We start from the raw sequence: 14,636 nt of genomic DNA, 5'->3' as shown, positions 1-14,636 counted from the left end.
ATGAACTACATCCGAGAGGTGACACTGAGTCAGATCCATCCATGTTCCAACTTGTGTCACATGTATTGTGCATTTTGGCCCTGAGGCTGACGGCTATGTGGGCCTCTGTTGCTCAGGATTGCCCACAATACAAACAGGAAATTGAATGCCTTTAAGACCTCTATGTTTGATACGAAGATGGTACAAACCCAATATTTCAAGTTCAGATAGCAAATGTGGGGACCATCAAAGGTGCCATCTCAAGAAATGTCTCTCCCCATGTGATCTCTCTCACTTGTTTAGATCAGACAAGGAAACCCTGCTCCCAGCACCCTCTGAAAAAGTCAGAAGCAGGGCCTTTATAATGATTGCTTCTGTTCTGCAGAAGTCTTTCAGGCTTGAGTTTGCTGTTGCTTGTCATTGCTTGCCTTTTGGAGACTGGCTAAAACATATTTAAAATGAAGTTTTCAATCTCCAGTTGTATATAAAGTACCAACAGGGCTTTTTTCCAGCTGGAACGCGGTGGAACGGAATTCCAAAACCTCTTGAAAATGGTCACATGGCTGGTGGCCCTACCCCCTGATCTCCAGACAGAGGGGAGTTTAGATGGCGCGGAAGGCCATCTAAACTCCCTCCGTCTGGAGATCAGGGGGTGGGGCCACCAGCCATGTGACCATTTTCTCCAAGGGCAACCCACTGAGTTCCACCACCTCTTTTCCCAGAAAAAAAGCCCTGAGTACCACCAAGTTACAGGGGATTTACGGCAACTACATAGGGCTTTTAAAGTAAGAGGTGATGAACAGAGGTGGTTTGCCATTGCCTGCCTCTGTGTAGCACCTCTAGACTTCCTTGATGATCTCTTAACTAATTACTAATCAGGACATGGTCCTGCTTAGCTTCTGAGCTCTGACAAGATTCAGGTAGCCTGGGCCATCCAACTCAGAACATCTGTTATAATGGGAGTTTATACAAGATGGTTTGTTCTTGTATTGGCAAAGTTGCTGTGTGTAACCTTATGCTTTAAAAAAACCCAAACATCTTTTTATGTGTATTGAAGGTGCTGTGGTTTTATGATGGATAGGGGTTATGAATTTAGCAAAAAGACTTCTTTATATTTTTAATACTAAATAGTGAGGGCTGGTAGGAAAAAATCACGTTACCTACCATTCTGGTGCATTTTGTGTGTGTGTGTGTGTCTGCATCTCAGGAATAAAACTCCACCTGATGCTGGTTTTCTGGAGCATAATAGCTCTAAAAAGCAGTTGTGGACATGGGGGTATGGATTGGCAACGCTGCAGAAGCGTCTTGCTGCCCCTCTCCCTCCACACACGCACACACACACACTACTTTTTGAGTTGAAGGGAAAGGGAAGGTACCCTACTGAGTGTATTTTCCTTCTATTAGGTTTTAACTCAGACTGGGCGAGGGGGGTGATTTTTGAAGGGGAAATAGTGTGTGTGAAACAGTTGATGCAGTTCCATGCTGGGGGATGCAACTGCTTTGTTCAGTCAAATCACATGCTAGGAGCTGGCATGATCAAACTCCAGCACTGCGTTCAATTTAGCCTTCAGAAAATGTTGGGAGAGTCGGCCGGTTCTTCTTTATTATTATTATAGCTTCATGCTTCTGTCTCTTTACGGGAACCCCTTCTGTACTTAAGCATTCTTCAGGTACATTGTCTCCATGGCGAGAGTCTGCTGATAGGCTTTAGCTTCAGATTGTTTGCCTTGAGTTTGTTGGAGAACCCTTGCGAGTGCAGCCGCTCGTGCTCCAGTGTCTTCGCATCAACCAGAGTAAGCAGAAATGTCAGACACAGGCAGAAAGAGCCATCCCATGTATAATCTAAACCCATCCGCGTCTCAGGGCCAAACTAGAGGTGTGTTCACCATGGGGATGCTACTGCCATTTTAAAGCTATTCTAAAATGCTATGAGGGTCTGATCCTGATCGTGCCCACAGCACGGTGGGCTGAGGTGCTCTTGCCCCTCCCTCCATACCTTTTGAAGCGCCACTAGGAGCATGGCCGGCTCAGCACGTAAATATGCACGGGGAGGAAATGGAACTTCTCAGCCCTCTGTGCTGTCCTAGTGGCATTTTGAAATAAAATGAACCTGGAGCATCTGAGGAGAACACAATGCTGCGGTCATGTCTAGTTTGGCCCTCAGACACTGCAAATGTGTTATGTAACCTGAACGCAATCACTACTTTTCCATTGTCCTCATCCTGCTCTTACGTTATTATCAATGGTTATGTATTTACAGCTGTATCTGAAGTTTTCCACAAAATGGCCATTGTGGCCTCTGGTCTTTCACCTCCTCAACCCCTTTTCACCAACCACAACTTTCTGTTCCTCGCCACCACTTATCTAGTGGGATTTGGACATTAACAGGACAGCCAAGCCAGAGCTAGGCTCCTCTGACATACATCCCTAATTCTTACAAGTGACAAATTTGTTTGTCAACCATGCCACTGAAGCTTGGAGGCTCACATGGCTGATGGTTCATGCATAGGGAGAAGGTAACTAGCCTAGCCTTTTCTCTGACATCTAGGCCGAATCCACACTCACTCACCATCCGCTTATCTTGCGCAGTCGTGGGTGCAATCATTTCTCCACACGCCACTGAGTAAAGCGTTACAGTGGGTGGTTCCATCCTCCGCCGTCAGAATTGATGGTGCACGTCACTTCCCCCTTTTTTTAAAAAAAAAAGGTCAATTTTCTGGTATACCGATATTCCGACGTTTAAGAAATGGCAATGTACCCTCCCCCTCATCTTTGATTGGCTGATTTTTTGCTCGTCACAGACCACTTTCTAACAATTGGCTGATTGGTATGGCAGGCAAATTTGAAATTAGATTGTCACATTAAAGGCATTGTCTGGAAATTCTGCTGCTCAGAGTGGTTTTCTGCTTTTAGTAGTTAACAACATGGATGCTCAGAGTGTGATATTTGTGATGATGGCTCAGATTGTGGTTGGCATGCTTCGCAGCACAGCCACGCGACACCATGAGATGATGCATTCTGTCTTTCGCACATGGTAGAATCTCCCACCTGTGTCCTTGGCTTGGCTCCTCACACTCTTAAAAATGGCGGGAAACAGTAGGGAAACGGTCCCTGTGTGGCATGTGCATGCTCCGGTGACCATTTCTTTTCTCGCGCAAACTGCTGCTCGCTACATTGGTTTACCGGTATACCGACCTTTCAGCACTGTGCAAAAAAAAAAAAGGCGGGGAGAAAACGGATTTCCACCACTATCACATGGTTTGGAAGGAAGGCACAATTATGGCGCAGTGATGGCAGGGAACACACGGAATGGGAAAGCATGTGAGTATCTGCATGAACAGTGCACCGCTTGCAAAAAAGGCGCGGAAACCAAAAGGAAGTGTGGATTCAGCCCTAGTGTGTGCAGTTTTTTTTTAAATTCAGTCTTGTGAAACTTCTAATTGTACATGGAAGAATTATAGCTCAGAAACCAATTTTTGTTCTCCTCTCCTATTTGTGAGCACCACCATTGTTAGCTAGTTCTCAAATACAGTTTGCGGTGTTCTGTGTTACTCTAACATGATAGAGGAACAGAACCCAGAAAGGAACTATGTCTGTGAAATAACCCTTTCGAATGGTGGACCCTTAACTTTTTCCCTACAGGAATGAATGTCAACCCGTGACTTACGAAAGAAAGGGAAGTGCTGCTTTGGGCAGCAGGTTCTATTAGAGGGCTAACCTGCCTTTATCCCTGACCACAGATAGCTTAGTTTAGATCTCCCTGATGGGGATCCTGAACAGGCAGCATTGTCTCTAGTTACAGAGCATGATGAGACACAAGGCACCACTGGTAATCTTGGCAATATACAGGGCTTTTTTTCAGCAGGAACGTGGTGGAACGGAGTTCTGGAACCTCTTGAAAATGGTCACATGGCTGATGGCCCTGCCCCCTAATCTCCAGACAGAGGGGAGCTTAGATTGCCCTCTGCGCCGCTGAGCAGCATGGAGGGCAATCTAAGCTCCTCTCTGTCTGGAGATTGGGGGGCGGGGCCACCAGCCATGCGACCATTTTCTCCGAGGGCAAACCACTGAGTTCCACCACCTGTTTTCCCAGAAAAAAAGCCCTGGCAATATACAAAACACTTGGACCAACCACTAAATAATAATGGGCATTTTGTGAATTTTTATATAACTGTATTGTGGAGTGAAGTGTAATATTCTTTCTTAGAAAGTATGCTGACAGAAAGGGAGATTGCTTACTTCACGGTATATTCGAAGAGATTTAATGAAACGAAAAAGGCCTCCAGTGTTCCATGTCACCATTGAAATGAAACACTAGGTTCATGCCATTTTAATTCCAATAGATTTTATTTTAGGATTTATTTTCTATTTTATTTAATTCATTTGTAGCCTGCTCACTGAGACTCAAGGCAAATTAATAAAGAGTCCAGTAGCACTTTTAAGACGAATCAACTTTATTGTAGCATAAACTTTCGAGAACCACGGTTCTTTTTGTCAGACACATGATGCATCTGACAAAGAGAACTGTGGTTCTTGAAAGCTTATGCCACAATAAAGTTGATTCGTCTTAAAGGTGCTACTGGACTCTTTACTATTTTGTGACTACAGTAACATGGCTAACTCCTCTGAATCTAAGGCAAATTAAAGCATATAAAACAATCAGACAGCAGAGACCTCCTCTTAATGGTGCAGTAGGACTGGGATAGCCCGGGCAAGCAGGGTTTGCCTTGGATAATAATTGGAAGGGAGACCTCCAAGGAAGACCAGGGTCACTATGCAGAGGCAAGCAATGACAAACTACCTATGTTAGTCTCTTGCCTTGAAAACCCCAGCAGAAGTTGCCATAAATCAGCTATGACTTCAAGACACTTTCCACCACCAGGACTAGGCTTACAAAATTAGACAACGATGCAGTAGAAAGGAACAACACCATTTAAGCTATAATTCAGCAAGTAGGTAATAACAGAATAGTGTCCAAATTCCCAGAGTCTTTTTAAGAAGCAACTGCCCTTTAGAATGTACAAAAGGTTATAGGTATATAACAAATTTTTAATTAGTATAAGCAATAAGATACTTTTAAACATATATATAATTAATAGTCTACAAACGTAGTACTACTAATATTGAAATTACAATACTTTGTAACAAATGTATCTCTGTAATATCTTTGAGAATGTTTAATAAAACCTGTTTTTATATATATATATATATATATATATATATATATATATATATATATATATATATATATATATATATATATATATATATAAAAGAAGCAACTGCTCTCACCTTCCCAGCAACCAAATATCATTTTGCCTCAGGATCTGTGAGAACCAGGTTCAAATCCCCAATCTGCATTATCTTGGGCCAGCCACTCTCTCGCCTCACCTACCTTACAGGTTGGTGGTTGTGACGATAAATTGGAGGAGAGAAGAATGATATTGTAAAGCTACTTTGGGTCTCATTGAGGAGAAAAGTGGGGTATAAATATCTAAATAAATAAATATGTGATTATAGAATATTTGGGATAGGGACTCAGGTTTGTGGTATCCCTATTTTGGCTATCTTGATATCAATTTACAAAAGCCCTCTCAGTTATAATATAAACCTCTCCAAGTGTACTTCATTGTGAGGGATTCACCAAATTCTGAAGAATTCTCCGTTTCTTGCCAGCGTTGACTTAAGGAAAAATAAGGCAGGACTTGGCATGCTTATGACAAAAAACGGAGCTTCTCCTCTGATTTGTCTAACACCTGACACCAGACAAAAGTATTGCCCTCCTTTTCCTGTGTTTCTTGAATAAGCAGTTGAGCATGCAGGGACAATTTTGTTCCCCTTATTCTGGAACTGATAGACACTATTTCTATTAAAGATGGGAAAATATTTCTAGATTAGTTATAAAACAAATTTTGTTATCATATCTGTGTATGAGGTTTGGGAATTCTTATTCTATCTTCACTTCTTGTTCTTTTCTGCCTTCTTCGGTAGGCTTACCATTCCCTCGCTGGCAGGAAATGGGGAGAATGTTAATAGCATTCGGACATGCTAATATCACTCCCTGTACACCTGGAATCCCATAAATGACATCAGCGTGTTGCTGGGAGAGGCCAGGAATGCTCTGGGTTTGGTTTAACCATAGAGGTTTGCCCAAATACCAGCACGTCTCCGGCATCCTCCAGCAATGCACTAATGTCATTTCCAGGTGCATGGGGAGTGATGTAAGCATGTCACCAGTGACATAATAGTGTCACCAGTGACCCCCCACCCCGAACCCTGGAAAATTCGCTCCTCATATCCCACCAGTTGCCAGTGGGTGACCTGGCAACCCCAATACCTCCTGCCTATTAATCTGTTTTGGCAACTTTAAGGAGTACCATAATAGTTCTGTTCACATTTCTATATGTTGTTTCCTGAATGCTTGCCTCCTCTGTTCAGGATCAAATTCTCCAGTTCTGCCCTCCAAATCTCATACCTGCATACTATCAGCAGGAGGTGTGAATGGAAGCCAATGCACATACAATTGTACAGATAAGCTTTACAGGGCGGAGCCTGCCTGTTGCAGTTTTGCTGACTGTGTGGGAAAGCCTATACACATCTCATAGAATGCACGAAGGATGTTCTTCATACCTGCTGCTGAGCATGGGAGGTGCAGGACAGAGGCAGAGGGCACAATCCCATGTGGAAGAGGGGAACAATAAGTGAACCTTTCTCCTAGTAGTATGTTTAAGGAAATTTTATTTAGAATACATTGTCTAATTAATGAAGAGTAAAATGGATATATTATAGGATTTAATATAGTATATATATAAAAATAATTTGAATATGCTTAGAGTAAGAGATATTATGATATATGTGTTATAGAAGAATATAACTGAAGTTAAGTAATAAGAAGGGTTAAGGGTTGGAAAGCTGTTGGAAGTCGACAAGGAGGGGGGAGGAAAAGGGTGGGGGGTAGAGTAAATTAGATATGATGGGAATGTACGTATTAAATATGAAATATAAACTCACCAATAAAAAATTCTTAAAAATAAATAAATAAATAAGTGAACCTTTCTGGAAGGTCCTAGAAAGGGCTAATGTTTTTTTTTGTAATTGCAGTCCTACTGTTGCCAACTTGCTAAACAAAATGTAAATATATATGAATGGAGTAATATTTCATAATGCACATTTTAGAGGTATTGTGTTTGTGTGTTCATTTGGAGCAGAAGTTGTGGTCTGGTTCAGTGAGCTAGACATTGATGCTAATTAGAAGGAAAGTATAGGTCACCTCCAGCCAGCTATTTCACCCAGTTTCATCTAATCCCTCTCCTTACTACAACCTGCATCTCACACTTTATGGGACCATTCAGGTCCCATAAATCCCTTGCGTGGCTTGTGTAGAGGTCAAAGGTCATATCCTTTTCATCAGTGGAAAAACTAATTGGATCCAATTGTCTGTATTTGGACCCTCACAGTCTCTGGTACTTAGGAAGATAAGGCAGGCATTAGGTAACCCCATACTTGGCCAAACTAGAGACCCAATTCATGAAAAAATAGTCAAGGGATAGTCCTTAGAAATTTATCAGGAGTTTCCATTCTGATGACCAGTAACAGCAGAGAACCTTCCCAGACCTTGCCCTCCACCTCAGAGTCCTTTGTGATATGCACTTATAAGGAATTATTCTAGGCCGCACATTCAGGTCATGTAGGCATGGCACATCTTGAACGAGTGTCCTTTCCAAAGCCCCATCTGCAATATGCAGAACATTGCTAGTACTTAATAAATATAGCAAAAAGATAATCATTTGAGAAAAGTGTATTGGTATTCTAGTTGCTTAGGGGAGACATCTCAGGTAAGGCACCGTCTCTGCATATGGCGGTGCCTCAGTTCCTGAGGATCTTCTACATTACACCTTATTTTGTCCCATGTATGCAGAGGTTAGAGCTAAATTTCTTGCTAACTTGTTAGTGGGGCATAACTTTACCTCTGATATTGACAAATTAGTTTTTTTGTTATCTGATACTGATTCATTTGTCACTTGCAGAGTATCCGTTTGCCTTAGCTGCAAAAAAGATTAGGGCCAAGATTGTTTCCTCAGAAACCTAACTTTTCTCATAACTATCTGGTATTTATTAAGGTCCCATTTTAATTGTATTTTATTTTTATTATTTTAATAACTGTATTTTATGCTTGTAAGATAGATTTCTATTTTTACTGTTTTTTAACTTTGTATTGTGACAGCCTTTGGCCATATACAATTAAACCTACTACCTACCATCTCAGATAGGACAACCCCAGGCCTTCCACTCAAAGACAAATACATGAAAACTCTGAACATTAAACATTAATTTTCATGCTTCTTAATCCACTTCAGAAATTGCAAATATATTTAAATTGTCAGTAAATACCAGTAACTCTTGATGAGACCCAGACAAACAAGCAACCTATACTAGTAGTACAGAAAGTCCACCAAATTCTCTCACATTCCATAGGTCATCAAATTATGGATGGAGGGATTATATTGGGCTTTTTACTGGGAGCTTTGAAATCCCTGCCAGTTCTAATTCTACAGCAAATCTTCCTGTCTCAGATATTTATTATGTGGGAAAGGATGAAGCTGGGGCAGTGCAACCTTGCTCAATAGCATAAATGGTTTCTCTGGCAACCAGCGTCAAATTGCCTTGCATTTCGCACATGGCAACTAAAGTGTAAAAGCAGCTAAATTTAGATTGCAGGTTGCTGTCTGTTGCAATGCAGTCAATTTACATATGTCATCAGCTCGGATGTTTGAGCTGGCCTTAGACTTGTAGGTGCTTATGTCAGGACCCCACATCCATACCCCTCTGCTCATGACAGGCAAAGGGGAGGGAGAGGGAGCAAACCGCTTGTTTTCAGAAGCAGCACAGCATGGGAGCCCCCAAGAGCATTTGATCAGGGCAACACTGAATGCTTAAGTCCACTGAAATCAATAGCATAGAGCACACACAACTCTGGCCAGTGTCTAGGGCACATCTGCCATTTGGCCAATGAACAATGGAATGTCCCATCCAATTCTGTTAGTTCTGCTTCAGTATAGATTTCCAAATCTTTGGCAAAGACATCAGAAGTGAACCATTGGCTTCTGTCCCGAAGCCATCCTAGAGATTCTGGGCACCTTGGCAAAAGTCCAAAACGGGACCCCCAGAATCACTGCATTCCACACCACCTCCCCCACCCCTCCAGACAGAATCACCCCAGGCCCAAGCAAAGGGTCACCCTAGAGCTAGCAGCTGAGGGATCAAGCATGCACCACCACCACTAACTGTTGAGGGGCAGCCACTGCCAAGCCAGCTGCAGAGGGGCACGTGCATGTTGCTGCTGCCACACCAGCTGTCAAGTGGAAGGGTGTGTACTTACTTACTGCCATAACTGAGCGGGTTGTCTAAGCACTGGAAGGGGTGGGCACACAAGGCAGTCTGCTCTCCCTGTTTTTCCCCCTCCTTGAGGAGAGCAGGGCCATGGGTAGTCAGACTGCCTTTGCAGTCTGTGTTGTTCCTCATTGACCTTTCTTGACAAAATAGAGTCTAGAGCTGATGTTAAATATACTGGGCTTCAAGTTCTTTTTAGGAATGCTATTCCCTACAACTTTCTCTGGGGGCACAAGCTAGCCTTGGACACAGAATGCGGTATAAAATCTAAGCAAAACTCAGCCTGACTCTGAGCACACTGGCAGCTTTATCGGTCATGTGCAATTGCTTATGCTTCAGAAAGAGTAAAACATTTATCTTATAACTGCTATGTTCTAATGTTGTTTATCATAAAACTTTTCCAAGATAGAGGGAAAAAGAGGGTGAACTAAGGAAAGGAGAAGATGCAAAAGAAGAAGGAAAACTATTGTCATTTAAATAATTATATGGTAAGTGCCTTCATCTTATCAGTCCAGAGACTATATTAGTGCATATATGTTAACTATGGGTTTTATATCAACCCCATAAATCTTTGATTACCTTACTTTGTATATTCAGGAATGTTGCAGAAATCTTATAACAAATGCAGTTATCTTTCAAATGCATTTAGCCCGATTTGTTTATTAGATTGTCTATCGCATTTTTATCCTGCCCTTCCTCAAGGTGGATTCCCTTCCTCTGAGAGTGAGCACAGTCCAATAGGCAGTTAAGCACAGAGAAGCTCGTTGATTTAACTGAGCACAACATACTCATCTCTCCCGTTTTCAGACAAAGTCCTAGTTCAGACATGCAAGCGAGCAAGGTGGTTTAAATATTTCCATCCCATCTTCTGTCATGCTCATACAAATCACAATTTAAACCATCATAAGTATACAAAATAAAACCCCAGATAATGCCTTCCCCCCCGCAAAAAGATCCCTGCAGCCTATACCCTGTTAAAAGCTCTGGCAAATGAAAGGTCTTGCAGCATCTCCTGAAAATTTCTAAATATGGAGCCCCCCCTTCCCCGCCATACATAAGTATGTATGTTCATACATACATAAACACATAAAGCAGGGGCTACAATAGAAAAGGCAAGGGTTCTGGCTGATGCCAAGAGGGGTGTCTTAAGTGAAGGAAGAGCCAATAGGTGGGTAGCCTCAGGACGGTAACTGGCACACGGGGAGATATGGGAGGAGATGGCCCTTCAAATGGCCCTTCACCTGCAGTATGAAGTGGCAGAGATCATTGGGCTACCACAGGGCCACCTCATTCTCACCTTCCTTCCTCTGCATGTATAAATCAGGCCAGGGTACAGGACGTGAGCCAATACTGAGGCTTCAGTTCCAGTCCTTGCTCATCTGTAAACCTAGGGTTCTGTCATCACTGGTTTGAGAATCTCCTGGAGATTTGTGGGGTAGAGCTTGAGGAGGGAGGAGTTTGGAGAAGGGAGGGACCTTAGTGTGGTATAAACCAAAGAACCCACCCTCTAAAGTGGCTGTTTTCTCCAGGGGAGCTGACCTCTGTAGCCTGGAGATTCCTGGAGATCTCTAGGACCCAACTGGAGGTAGGCAACCCTTTGTAAACCTCACTGAATTGGTCACTGAATTTTGTCCTACAGTGCCATACATAATAGAATGAGATCCTCTCATGTTCTAATTAGGCTTGCAACCCTCCAGGTGGAGCCTGGAGTTCTCCCAGTATTAAAACTGATCCCCAGACTACAGAAGTTTCCCTGGAGAAAATGGCAGCTTTGGAGGGTGGATCCTATGACATCACATTCCTGTTGAGCTCCCTCCCCTCCTCAAAATCTGCCCACCTCAGCTTCTTCCCCCAAATCTTCAGGCGTTTCCCAATCTGGAGTTGGCACCCCTACTTTTAATCAAACATAGTTTCATAACAACATATAGCATTATTGTCAGTTCTTCCTGAAAATATTCGTGATCGTTGCACTTTCACGGCTAGTGCTAGATTAGAGAACAGGCTCTGTTCCCCCCCCCCCATATCCACCCCCAGTATTCAAAAACTGTTTTACATTCTGCAGTAATAATTATTATTCCTCCTCCTCTGAAAACAAAAAGCCTTTCTTCCTCCATTTAGTTGGTGTTAATTAGGTTAATTATTACAATTCTGAAAACTGCTTACACAGATTACTTGTGTGTGTGTGTGAACTTGAGAGAAGAATTGATGGCATGCCAAGGGTGAGTGGGCATACAGCTTCTTGTACCTGGGTGAGAAGTGCTTGCCTGCCCTTTCTTAGGGAGGGGATCAAATGTTCTCTAAAAAGGTAGAGACTTCTTTTTGTCTGTCCTTGTACCTATTGCTCATCAACTTCATTGGGTGCCGCTAAGTTCTGGTATTATGGGACGAAATCTACCTCTATCCACTTTCTCCACCCTATGTATAATTTTATAAACCTCTGTCATGTTCCCCCTTAGCCATCTTTTTTAAAACTAAAAAGTCCCAAGTTTTCCAGTCTTTTCTCTCAGGAAAGGGGCTCAAGTCCCTTGATCATCTTCATTGCTGCCTTCTGTACCCTTACCAGTTGTGCAATATCCTTTTTGAGATATGGTGACCCGGACTGCATGCAACATTCCAAATGAGGCCATACCATAGTTTTATCATTTTATCCCCAGCATGGAGTTTGCCCTTTTTAGCACTGTTGCACTCTGAGTCAACATTTTCATCGAGCTGTCCACTGTAGCACCAAGATCTCAAAAGAGCTCAGCCAGTCCAGAACCATCAGTATGTATTTAAAGTTAGGGGGTTTTATTCCAATGTTTGTACCCACAGTGGAATTCTTTTGCCTCTTTGTTGGCCGCTCACTCAGTTTAGACAGATTCTCCTGCAGCTCTTCACAAACCATTTTGGTTTTCACCGCTTGTGTTCTTAGCAGCAGCCTGATATACAGAAATTAGACAAGGGTACAAATCAAAATACGAATCAAATTTCATGATGAATCAGGCCGATTCGTGTTTTGTGAAATGCGTTTCATGGGACCACGGTTTTCACGAAATTCACGTCTTGTTTATGAACGAATCGGGCCAATTCATTCGATTCATGAATGATTTGTGATGCCAGACAGGCTGGCACTGATCCATTGATTCCCTAGGCAACATAGGCTCAAAATGTCTGCAGACCTTTTGTTGCCATTGGAAACCCCAGTCTTAGCCCACATAACCTTGATAGGCAGCTCTCCCTACCAACTGGAGAGCTTCAATTCTGCCCTATACAGCAAGGAGCGTGTGTGTGTGTGTGTTAATCCCCTAGGCAACTGAGGAGATGGCCATGGGAACACCAATCTCATCCCTACAAACCCTGTTAGACAGGTCTGTCTGCCAACCAGAGACCTCCTACTCTACTCTATGTGAGCATTTGTTATATAAGGCACAGCTCTCTGCCTCGTGCTTCTCAGTTCCAGTAGACGGAGAGAGAGGACCTGTTGCTGGAATTTGGAGTGAGAGGGTGGAATTGGGAGCTTTTGGCTGGATTTGCTGCTGCTTTAAAAGAGACTGAAAAGCCTTTCTTATTTTTAGCCTTTGGCCTTGCTGGGAAGGTTGTTGGGTGAGGGTGCCTTCTTTCCTCTACCCTACCCAACCCCAGTCTCAGGGCATTGCTTGGCTTTGGGGCCTGGCTTGACTGAGGCCTATCTTTATTTTCTTTAATTTTCTTTGCTTATATTCTTATTTAGAGCATTTGTTCTTGCTGGCTTGTTAAGTGAGGGTGGTTGGAGGAGAGCTTGCTGAAGTCTCCCTGCGAGTTTGGTATCTCTGGGTATGAAGGGGGCCATTGAAGTGCCCTGGGTTCTGACGAATCACAAAACTAATGAATCATTTCACGAAACGGGACAGTTTCGTGAAAGTTCATGACTCATGATTCATTGAATGCAATGAAATGCTTATTTTGGCTTTTTTCTATTTCATGCCCATCTCTAACAGAAATTCAGCTGGTAAAGCTTCTGTCCTTACTTTGTGCCTATAGGAAAGGCTTCACCACAGGAAGAGTGCCCACAAAACTGGTAGTCTTACAGACCGTTATTTCATGTGGTGAGATGACTTAAGTTATCTAACAAGCAAACATGTATGAGCTGCTCTGATACAGTGAGGACCTGTGAGCTTGGGTCAGTTTCTGTGGTTACAGATTTTCTTGCTTTGAAGTTACCAGAGATTCGAGGGGTTATTCATGGAAGTAAAAGAGCAGAAGAGAACTGGGTAAACTATCAGTTAAACCCATATTTGACCAATAACTATGACAATCGGGCTGGGATTTGTTAAAGTTGAGAGTCTTGGTTGGGAGTGGAAATTTCAGAAGAGTTCCCTGACAGTGGACCACACAGCACTGAATGCACTTTCAGTTGCAATGGCATGAATTTATGTACATCAGTGGCTGAAGTATTCCTAGAGGATCAAGCTGTTAGATCCATAAGGATTTATCTGTACAGAGTACCAACAGAGAAGTTTATATCTTCCTGTTTTCCAGCTGTTTACTGAAATAGAAATTAGAGAACTGATAAATATGACTCATCATTTCTCATTTGTGTTACCATCCTGAGGGGAAAAAATAGATTTTGTCACCTTGATATGCCTATTGTTTTCCAAACAGAGCTTTGTCATTGCCGTTGGGCATATGTTCTTAATTTGTTTAAAAAACCATACAAATACTAGTGTTATAATGCATACTGAACTGCAACTAGGAAAGCCATTGAACAAATCTATAGCAAACTTGATACTAAAATTAAATCTGAATTCATATAACTCAAAATGAAAGGCGTCTGTTTCCTTCCATCCCCCCCACAAACCTTTAATTCTCTCATATAAACCTTAATCTGAGAGGGAAAAAGAGGAAATAGATGAGCAGATGACAGGGGAGCTCATTACAGTAACAACACAGAAAATGGCATGCTTTTTCAAATGTAATGGGCCTTCTAGATCCATGTGGCCAGTAGCAGATGCTTAAGAGCAAAGTGCAAGATCTCACAGAAGGTTAAGGAGGGTGGCTCACAAAGATATTTAAGCTTTCAGTTTAAATAGGAATTGTACTGGTTCAGAAATTGAAGCTGTGGGCACTTTTGGAATTTTATGACTAGAGAGTAGGCACCACCACAAAATGGCTGCCATCAGGGCAATCACAAAATGGCTGCCTTGGAGGTGCTGAAGCCAATCACAAAATATTGGGACAATGCAATCCAAGCATTTTCCTATGTAGATGCCAGGAAACCGGTGGGCACCATAGTGTCCATCAGCATCATA

This window comes from Eublepharis macularius, chromosome 7 (genome assembly GCF_028583425.1).
Source record: "Eublepharis macularius isolate TG4126 chromosome 7, MPM_Emac_v1.0, whole genome shotgun sequence".
In the NCBI taxonomy this organism is placed as follows: domain Eukaryota; kingdom Metazoa; phylum Chordata; class Lepidosauria; order Squamata; family Eublepharidae; genus Eublepharis; species Eublepharis macularius.
This window is presented reverse-complemented; position numbering follows the sequence as displayed.